The sequence below is a fragment of the Mercurialis annua genome, linkage group LG7 (assembly GCF_937616625.2).
Source record: "Mercurialis annua linkage group LG7, ddMerAnnu1.2, whole genome shotgun sequence".
In the NCBI taxonomy this organism is placed as follows: domain Eukaryota; kingdom Viridiplantae; phylum Streptophyta; class Magnoliopsida; order Malpighiales; family Euphorbiaceae; genus Mercurialis; species Mercurialis annua.
Window position 1 is genome coordinate 47,338,214 of NC_065576.1, and position 11,945 is coordinate 47,350,158.

Consider the following 11,945-nt stretch of genomic DNA (forward strand, 5'->3'; position numbering starts at 1 on the left):
TTTATTAAAAACAAATTCTCTTGTTTTTGTTTTATTTTTTTTATCTAAAAATAAACAAAACAGTTCCATATTTGACAATGTTATACATGTGATCAGCTGTATGATGCAGACAAGTCGATAATCTTAACTGAGTAATGCTTTGAACATAGAATAAAAAATGTTTAACCTTAAAGAGATCCCAAAATAATTGTCCAAAATTGACCAAAATCTTACCAAAATTATGATAATTAATCTGCTTAAATATATATTACTTAACTTGGTAATGAACAATTGCTGCAGTAAGTCATCAAAATAGAAAATGTACCTTCTTTCTTTACCTCTTTTGGCTTCTCTCAATATGTAAATCATGCTAATAAAACACAGGCAATAGAAGTGGATCTTTTTTGTTTTTTCAATTTTTCATACTACACTTGCTAATCTCATTTTTTATAAAAAAAATAAGTATATCGGTGGTGTCTGAACTCTTTTAAATTTTCTATTCCGTGTTTCAACTTTTATTTTTTTGTATTGATGTTTTAACTTTTTTCAAATGTATCAAACATTGTTTTTAGTCGTTTTTTGGTGGTGTCAAGAGATTAAAAAAATAACTCGCATTTATATTTAAATGTGTATGTCATATTCATGGTTGAATATATGCACACACACAGATATGAAATTAAAATGGTAAATTATATCAATAAATTTAAAATTATTTGTAGCTTTGTTATTAGCCTGACAACTGGAAAATAGATAAAACACTCATTTGATATAGATTTAAAAACTTGAATACTAACTTGAAATAAATAAAATATTAAACGCTAAACCGTTGGTATAATTCCGATTATTAAAACTAACGAAGAATTATTAAAAAAAGTTGGATTTTTTTGAAGATCGACTATGTTATTTGACACTTGAATCAAATTCACTAATATCTCTTCAGTTAAATTATATCCACGGATGATGTCAAAAAATCCGATTATCAAAAACAAGTTTAAGTTGATCTTAAATTTATTTTTCTATCATAATAGTTATAAAATTGTAAAAACATTTAATTTTCTTAGAAAATCATAATAAGTTATTAAATAATAAAATAAAGTTATAGGTAAGTAATTATAAACTTTTTTTTATCTAATAATGCAAGAATATGTATGTGCATGTCGCTATTTCTGCACTGCTTTTCCCATGTGCAGTGGTTGGATTGACTAAAAATCTAAAAAAATTGTAAGGTGAAAATATAAAGTTTGAGTTTACTTTATTTCACTAAAGATGCTCATATCATAGAATTATAGAATGCACTATATCCATGATAACTACCAATATATTCTCATAAAGCTTAAGATCGAAAGTTAAACATATAATGAAAGGGCAATTCAAATAAAATACTAAACATTTACAGGTTTTATCATTTATAGTCAAAAAATTTAAAATTATCTAGTTTAGCCTATTTTATAATATTTAAAACCTTTTTCTAGCCATTTGCGAAAAATCAAAAAATTTATCATTTGTGAATGGGCTAAATTAGCCAATTTTAATTGATTAATAAATGTTTCAAATATCTAATATCAATCAAAATTGGATAGTTTAGCCCATTCACTAATGATAAATTTTTGATTTTTTTTTTTTGCAAATGGCTAGAAAAGGTTCTAAATATCCCAAAATGGGTTAAACTAGACAATTTTGAAAAATTTAGTTATAACTGACAAAACCCGCAAACGTTTGATATTTTATTGGAATTAACCCTAACAAAAATTAACGGCTGACCTAGATATATAATTTTAGAAGCCAATTTAGATTAAATTATTATATATAATTTTTGATATAATATTAATTTATATGCTTTTAAATATGTGTGTAGTGTAGTATTAATTTGTGTGCTTATACATACAAAATTAGAAGGATAAGAAATATAAAATGATTAAAATAAGACTCAAAATTAATTATTTTGAATGAATGAAGATGTGTGCTTCTAACTATTATGTTTGATAAATATTTTTTTATTACTTGTAATATTTTTAAGAGAATTCTTTTTTCTAAATTAAACACAGTTTTACATTGATCCGTTAATAAGTTTATTTAAATTTATGTGCTTCCAGTTTATACAATATTAACAAGATAAAAAATAATTATTTAAATAAATATAAAATGATAAAAACAAGATTTAAATTAATTATCTTGGATGAATAATGATAAGTGCTTCTAAATGTTGTGTTTAATAAAAATAACTTTACCTTAAAAATTCTGCTATGTATATAATTTTAATTTTACTCCAATTAAACTATTTTCTTCAACTAATCAAAACTATAAATTTTACAATTATAATTTAATTTTATAGTTTGGTTCGGTTCGGTTCGATTTTTAAATATTTGTAGCACTATGACAAAAAATGAAGTTAAAAAAAAACTGGACACAGAAAAAAAACTGGGCAATAATATTGTTTGAAGGGATAAGACTTGGGCTGCATAGAGAACCCCACTAGACGTGACTTCCTTAAAGAGAAGTATCCAAAATTGGAATGAGGGCCACGTGTCATTATGATTGACGTTGATAGTGTTTACCTTAAAATGGATAATAAATCTGACGTCTCTAAAGTAACTTTATCGGCCCCACCGCATTCAACTCCTAGCCATCCGATTTCCCATCGCAACCCTTTGATTAATCAGATGGTCCCCATGCCTGTCAATACCATTGGCCACCATCAAAATTCCCATCTTTTAATATTTTTAATATTTTATCATTAAATTTTTAAGTTCAAACTTGCATTCAAAGTCAGGTCCCAATCTTCTAATTAAGGATTATTTGTATAATTCTGAATTAGGTCATGGTTTTAATTAGGATGTGCATACAATTTGAATCCAGCTAAGAGCATCTCCATTGCATGTTGTATTTTTTATGCTATTTTTAGCATAAAATAAGATAAAATGCTACATGTAGCACATATTATTGAAATTCACTCCATTGCAAAATGCTAAATTAAATGCTAAATTTATAATTTTATAAGTGATTATTATTATTGATGGCAAATCTGTAAATAATTTATATATAATAAAATTTGGCATATGCTAAATTTTCTAACAAATTTGGCACAAAGTTTAGCATATGCTAAATTTAGCACATGAAATAGAAGTGCAATGGAGATGTATTTTTTATATTAAATGCTAAATTATAGCATTGTGAGGTAATTTGGCACTATAATGGAGATGCTCTAATATATTCTTTTTATTCTTGTCAGATAAGAAGCAAAAAAAACTTCGACAAAATTGCGTGTCCTATTTCGAAAACGTTTCGGAAACCGTAAAATCTTAAAAACTCTCGAAAACTCATAAGAAAATATTTTGGGCCGTTTCCGTAAATAAAAAAAATCTAAAAAATCTATAAAAATCTAAAAATTTCTCAACAAATAATTTTTTTAAATCAATTACCCACAATTTTTTATTGTTCACATTACCTACAATAAAATTTATCTTCTTATTTTTGTTGGGTTTAATTATGTTTGATTTTTTTATTAATTGTCATAAATGTATAAATAAACTTTCATATATATAACATTTTATAATTTTTAATATTATAAATATATTCCTATTTTTTTATTAGTTACACGTTTCTCCCACATTTCGTGTCCTTCATTTAAAAAAAATTCCGTTTTCCCGTGTCCGTTTTGTGTCGTTTCCGTTTTCCGTTCTGTGCTACTAATTTAAAAGATTTTCTATACTATATTTTAAAATTTAATAGATGCGGTCATTAAAATTTATATACTTCAGTGCCATTTGTTATATAAATTAATTTAGTGCTACAAATAATTATTTTCTCTCATTATCATTTTGATTTTTAATCTCGAACCAAACAAACATTTGATTCTAATGTTATTTTTGAGAGAGTAAAAGAAACCTTTATGATATAGATATATACAAATGACCTAAAAACTAACTACATATTATTCATCAAGAAGAGCTAACTTATAACTGATTTTTCCATGGCTAACCATCCAAACCTATGTTTAAGCCTCACTTGGTTCAAAAATATACAATTTCCGGAAAGTATACTTTCCGAAAAATTAATTACCGAAGAAGTTAATGTGGAGGAAGTTAATATTTTCATTGCTTGGTTCATTTAATAACTTTCCGGGAAATTACTTTTTATTTTTAATTAATTAAAATTTAAAGACAATATCATCCTCAATAACTACATTGGCTAATTAAATATAGAGATATACTAATATTTTAATTAATTTAAATAGAAAATATGAACTTATCTAGATTTTACTAGGGAAGTCATTTTCCTAACTAAAGGGAAAGTCAACCCCTTAACTTCCCGAGAAGTAGATTGGCAAAGTGAACCAAGCGAGAAAAAAATACTATTTTTCAAAAAGTTAAACTTTTTAGTGAACTTACGCCTAACCAAATGAGTCCTAAGAAGAAGAGTAAATAAAAGGGTACATGTGCATATTGTACATTATTATTGTTTGGCCTTATAAGTTTTGATAGAATTTTAGCTCAAAGATCTTCACAAATGGAATGTGTCTGTTTGTTATCATCATCTTAACTTAAATAGATTTTGGATTTATGTCGGTGCCCTAAAAACCCTTTAAGCTACCCTTTCTACCATGTGGCATTTGACAGTTTCTTTACTTTGCAAAACTTGGGATTTTCCTATTCCTATGTATAATATCATTGACTTTCCTACATTTTGATTCCTTAATTTGTTCAATAATTTCACTACCAACTTACAGTATTCTATATAGTGAAGTTCATGACCGACCTAAAATATAAATTGATACAAAAAAAATATTTCACTGCAGAAATATAGCTAACCTAACACAACCCGAGCCAGGTTCGCTCTTAGCCGAGCCCTACCTAACTCGGACCACGCTAAAGTGAAAAATTAAGAGCAAAAAGACCACATACATCTTCTAACTTAATCGAACATACTCTGGTCACATGTACTTAATACATTAATTCAAAAATAGTAAAATTACCAATGAGCTATAACTCAAATGGTATTAGAGTTGGACGTCAAACTGACGAGGTTGTAGGTTCGATTTCTCACACAATCACTCCTGATTACTTGATCACCCCGGACATTACTTAGGCAAGTGAAATAACTCAAGAAATTCCTTGTTGCCATTGCTGTAATTCAAGTGCTTTCAGAAACTATTGACTGAAGCCTGTGCATAGTGGGCCACTGTGATAGATGATTGAAGAAGTGGGAAATAATGAAGGCATATAAAGTTGGAAGGCAGTCACAATCAATTAGATGAAGTGATCTGTGAAGCTCTTCTCTACTCATTACTACTGTACATACCTTTTCTCTGCTCAGTAGTTTTTGATGTTAAATGACTAAGTTGCGGATTGATTAGTATCAAAACCGGCGAGAATGACTTTTTGATATTTTGTATCAAGTTCGGAGGGTGAATTGATCATTTATTCAAACTTTCTTCGAGGGTTATTTGCAAATGAAAACTTAAACATTTTACATTTCCAGCGATATAAATACGACATTTTATAGTTCGGTAACTTAAAAAAAAATTAACCCTAATTTAAGTAATGTGAATTAGTTCGGATGCCGGATTAATTCAATGCCAACATTTTTAGAGGTAAGTGTCAATATAAATTAAAAATAACTTATGTCTCTTTTAGTACTTATAAAATTATTTTCAGCTGTTATCAAAATAAATAATTGGATATTTCACCAAGGTTTGGTTGATTCATCAGCAAAATATCTATAGCGGATTAATGAAGTCTCGCGTTCGAGTGTCGTCTACATTGATAGATAAATTTGTAGTTTAGTGTTATTTTGGTAAATAATACATGAAGTATTATGGATAATTTCTTACTATGAGATTACTCTTTTAAATCTTTCACATCCACACTAATATCTAAATGAATACGTTTTAAACTCGCGCTCCGCTCAAGTCCTAAGAGCGTCTTATTTCAAACTCACTTGCGCTTTAAGGGTTATGAGAGTTGTTTTTTCGTTGTGAATTATTTTGGACAAAATTCGAGATAATGAATATTTTGTAAAGTATATAAGAATTATCAATTGGAAATGAGTCATTTTTAATATGAATCTGACATATTCTAGGGTTTTACCCAAACAATTAAATGCACATTGTGACATTCTTTAGAGTTAATTAGGTTATGGGCCACATAGTTTATATGAAGAGGAAAAATCCAGTTTGTGGTGTGTTCCACTTATACAAACATGTGCATAAAGAAAGCAACTAGGTGATGTGATATTTAGTAGTAGATCCCCAATATCTTTGAGATTTTTTATAAAACATAAAAATATGCAAGCACTATTTTGTTCACCAAGGGTCTATTTTGATTTGGGCGTAATCAAGTACTTTCACAAACAATATTGGCAAAAGGCATACTTAGACCCTTGCTTTATCACTCTTTTTAATTAGGTCCCTCCATTTTTATTATTAAAATTGAGTTTCTATAGTTTTAATTTTATAGACATTAGATTTTTTTATCACGGAAATAAAGTGCGGGTACTCTACATGCCGTTAGCGCGACTGAAATAAAAAAATTTACTCATTTTTTTTTAAATTAATTTTTTCTGAATTAGTTCCATGTACTTTTATTCGTGTTCAAAATAAATACTTCAATTAATTATTTTACCTAACCATACATTGTTAATATTTTTATGGAGGGACCTAATCAGTGGTGAAATTAGAAACTTTATTCTAAAGTGATGATTTTTTTTATCGAACGATTTGCCATTCGAATATCTTTTAAACCGAATAATATGTTGATTGACTTATTTAAAAAAAAATTAACTAAATGATATATTTTTTAGACCAACAACATGTGGTTTGACATTTAATTTTTTTAAAAAAATTATCCAATTTTCTTTAAAATAAATATCTAGTACTCATCAATTTTTAACTTTCGGAACCGGAAGGGGGAGACCCCCATCTCGCCCCACCCTAGTTACATCTTTGAACCTAATTTTCTACAAAATTGAAAATGTTAAGGCTAGATATATACAAATTATATTGGAAGGATTAAATTTAAAAAGATGTGATTATATAGAGATTCAAATGTGCATTTTGCCAACTATATTTACTTTGTTTTCACTCGATAGGTATGTTCACTGGCTTATAGACCAATCAATATGGCACCAAGCCAAGTACCTTGGCTAGGTAGTTGGACCACATTATGGAGCTTGAAACTTAGCTTTCGTGAGGAACCCATGTGGCCTTGATTTTGTCCTACTGCAAGCATTTGATGTGCTATGCATTATTGGTCCCCTCGTCTCTATCACTCAAATAATTTATACCATCTTTGATTAATTTACTAATTACTTTGTGCTATTCAGCTTAATAGTTAATAATACAAAATATTTGTCATTGGTTGATGAAGTTTTGATGTTGTTGTGTTGGTTATTTGTTTTTATGGATATTTTTCTGATTCGATTACAATTTTATTATTTTGGGTGGTCATTGTAACGGATTCTTAATGAATCCGATTTGTTGTTGTGTTTTTTTTGGTTTATTCAAATTTTATGGCGATGATTTAAACTCGCTTTTTGCAAATTTTATTAGTTTAATTTTTTTTTACGATGATTGGAATGTGCAGGTTGCAGATTTCTTGTAAAATCGAAGTTATCTTAGTCACATAGTTATAATAATTTCTTTTTATGAGTCGATTTTGTGTATGCATATAGTTTACTTGTTAAATGTCATATCATTGAAAAGTATATTATTCTTAAAAAGTTAGTTACTTAAACATGAGTTGTTAAAAATCCAACAGTAAACCTTTCAAACCATTTTTAAAAAAAATAATTAATTTTAATTTTACATTATCATTTATAATTACGATTGAAAACAAATAGTAGTATATGAATACGACGGCTATATGAGTTGGAGACGAAGGTCAACTTTAGTTCCATGCATGTTCTCATCTTACAAACCTTGCCATGCATGCATTCAGAAGAATGAATTTATGTAAATAAAATGGAATTGTCACTAATTTTATTTCAAATGAATATGATTAATTATTTGGACGGCTGGTTTATGTTGGGTCGAAAAAAAAAAACGCAGAATATATGAGACTACAATCAGGAGATTCAGAATGTAAACCACATAACAGTGAACCAGACACATCAAATTCAAAACTTCAAGATAATAGATTAGATAATTCATTCATATATTTTACATATTACTCGTATCTTTTCAATTTAAAATTTCCATCACATTTTAATATTCAACACTCTATTTTTTAAATGTGATACCCATTAGGCCGCTCAATTTTCTCCAGAACTAAGGGGCTGTTTGGTTCGCCATAAAAAAGGGGGAATGAAAATGGATATGGAAATGATTCCCATTGTTTGTGTTTGTTTTGTCAAATTGTACTAGGAAATGGGAATGTGATTACCCCCTCAATGAGAATCACCCATTCCCTTTTTACCCCATGGAACTGGACTTTTGGGAATGAGAATCAAAATTTTACAAAATATTTTAATAATAAATAATAAATATATAATTATTAAAAAAATATTTTTAAATATTTATTTAAAAAAATATACTAAAATAATAAAAAAAAATTAATATTTTTTTAAAATATTTTTTTAATTTTTTCGAATTTTTTTATTTAAATTTTCTAAATAATTTATTAATTTTTTTAATAATTTTTTAATTTTTATTTTTTTTAAATAATTTTTTTTAATTTTTAAATATTTTTTTGAATTTTTTAAATAATTTTTTTTAATTTTTTTAATTTTTTTTATATAATTAAAAAAATAAAAAAAGTATTTTTAATAAATAATAAATAATTTTTTATTAAACTTTATTCATTCCCATTCCTACACTAGTTTTGAACCAAACAAAAAATGAAAACAATCATTCCCATTTCCATTCCTTCTCATTGCCAACCTTGAACCAAACGACCCCTAAATTCAATCCGTTCGGAATGTATCACCGGAATCATCATGTTCCATCCATTCGAACCGAATTCTGACACCAATTATTATATCAGAAGGAACACAATTGTATGAAAAAATATATTCATGAGGCTTAAAATGGAGATCACATAAGCAGTATGTCGGGCATTACATAAAACTAAAACCCTAAAATAATGGGTTAGATATAGTCCATTCCATTTATACGTTATACATTTATCCATAACTTTCTAATACAAGATCTTCATCACCCTTAATATTTAACAATCTTCTCTTTTAGCGTGATACTCTTCCACATTGGACCGCCCAATTTTACTCGGAGACAGATTGCAACTCGTTAGAGTTGTACCTCCAAAGTCACCATGTTCCACTCAGCGAACTAAACTCTGATACCAATTGTTGGACCAAAAGAAGCGTAATGTATGAGAGAATACATTCATGACCCATAATAAGAACCATATAATTGTGGGACGAACATCACATCAAATTCAAAATTCTAAGGCAATGGTTTAGTTAAAAGGTCATGACTTTTGTGAAACTTTTATGAAAGGTCATGACTTTTGTGACCCATAATAAGAACCATATAATTGTGGGACGAACATCACATCAAATTCAAAATTCTAAGTCAATGGACGAACATCACATCAAATTCCACTTATATATCCCACGTTCTACTAATATCTTTATAATGTGAGATTTATATCACATTTAATATTCAACCATCTCCATTTTAAATATAAGGGCAAATGTTGTAAAAAGGTCAAACCTTTCATAAAAATTTCACAAAAGTCCTGATCTTTTAATTTTGTCGATTTTGGTCAAAAACTGATCATTTGGTTTCACAAAAGTCATGACCTTTCAATTTTGTCGATTTTGGCCAAAAAAGAATTATTTGGTTTCACAAAATTCCTGACCTTTCAATATTTGGCATACCACATAGGCGCCACATAGGCATCACATAGGCAAATTGAAATCAAATTGAGAGTTGGCCACAATTGAAACCAAATAATTTGTTTTTGGCCAAAATCGACAAAATTAAAAGGTCATGACTTTTGTGAAACTTTTATGAAAGGTTTGACCTTTTTACGACATTTGGCCTAAATATAATACCCTTCCACATTGTTCTCGTATCTTTTCAAAGTGAAATTTTAAATCATATTTAATATTCAACAATCTATTCACTATTCTTAAAAGATGGATTTCATCCTTTCCATTTCAAAAGTAAAATTTTAAATGATATATAATTGACGATGAAATTTTAAAAAAGAATTATAAATTTTATTATATAGTCTTACCAAACATTGAATTCCTGTTAAATACATAAATTTTGTTCATAAAAATTCCTCAATTCAGAGAATGCTTGCTAATAATGTGACTATTCTTATAACTCAACTTTTAATTTTTGATGGTTGCTTGCTAATTGCTGTTTCACCTAATACGAAAAGAATATGAGGATGTCATATATATACATAATACATGATTTGCTGTGTACATTTGAATAAACTTTGAAAATTTGGGTGCTACATAGCTAGCTTATCTTGTCACGTCACTAATTAATGCCACCTGAAAAATCGAATCTTGCTTACCACTAAGATGGTATATTTTCACAATCATATTAAGTGTTCATACGTGTTTAATGAGTTCACCTTTGTAATTAAATTATAGTAAACATTAATTTTAACATAATCGTATTTTTTAAATTTACTAGTGTCGCTTTACGTGTTTCACACGTGGCTCGTAATTTGACTCGTCAATTTATATTATACTATTCATTAATTATTATTATAAAAATAAAAATAATCAAATTTTATAATTGTTGATAATATAAATAAAAAGTATTAAATAATAATTAAAATAGAATTTTATTAAAAGTAGTTGATTTTATTTGAAATTCTAGATGAATAAATAATTAAAATTATAACAATTAAATATTAAAAATATATAATTTGTAATAGAATTTACTTTTATTTGTATTAATTATAGATTTAATATCCAAAAGGAATTTTTTTGAAATAATCCGAAAAGAATTATATCATCATATTATTACAAATTCTATATTTACTTTGTATTAGCAACATAATTTTTTGTTAATTTGGACTTTTATATACCAAGTGATTTTATAATATACAAAAGCTTCATTAAATTAGGAGTACGGAACATATCAATTTTAATAGAATTACATAAATCCACTACTTCTTTAGCTAGGAATATATTTTAATATTAATTACTCTTTCTTTTCCTTGAATAGTAATAGTAATGTGCCACTTTTACGTAATAATTAAGGCATAAGAATTAAACTGAAGTACTTTACTCTAATTAGGAATCTAATTATAATAATCTAATTAGAACTCTCAAATATAATATAAATCTAATTAGAAGTCTGACCATAGTATATTTTTAGTAATTAACTTAATAATTAATTAATGAATGACCATAAAACCTTTATTTGATAGCAAATTAAAAAGGATTATTCGGTAAATTTTCTTGTCCCCCCCATCCGTGCTTTTATATATTGTATAGAATAGATATAGATATAGATAGATATAGATAGATAGATTTTATATATTGTATAGATTAGGAAAGAATTTAACTTTGTAAATTACATTGTCTATTTAATAAAATAATTTATATGAACAGTAAATCTGTTATATAATTATAGAAATCATAACAATTTAAAATGACATTTATTTATAGACAAACAGTTTTTTTTAATTGGACAATTAAAAACTGAAAAAAAGAAAGTATTTTTATATCATAATTAATTTTTATTTTTTATTATCAAATTTCAATTATACTAATATGCACAAATCAATAAGTAATTTTTGATAAATTTATGCTGATGAAACAACAAAAATGAAATATGCACTATATTTTATTAATTTTAAAATTATCAAATAATATGTTTCATTTTAAAGTACGTAACATTGTTTTTTAAAACGATATAAAATATTCGAGGGATACGCATTTATTCGTCGCACCTTTTGTCAACATTTGAGTACCATGCGCTATAGTGTTGATATAATCCATGCCATACTCTCGGGAAAAAATCCAGCCACCTAAGGAAT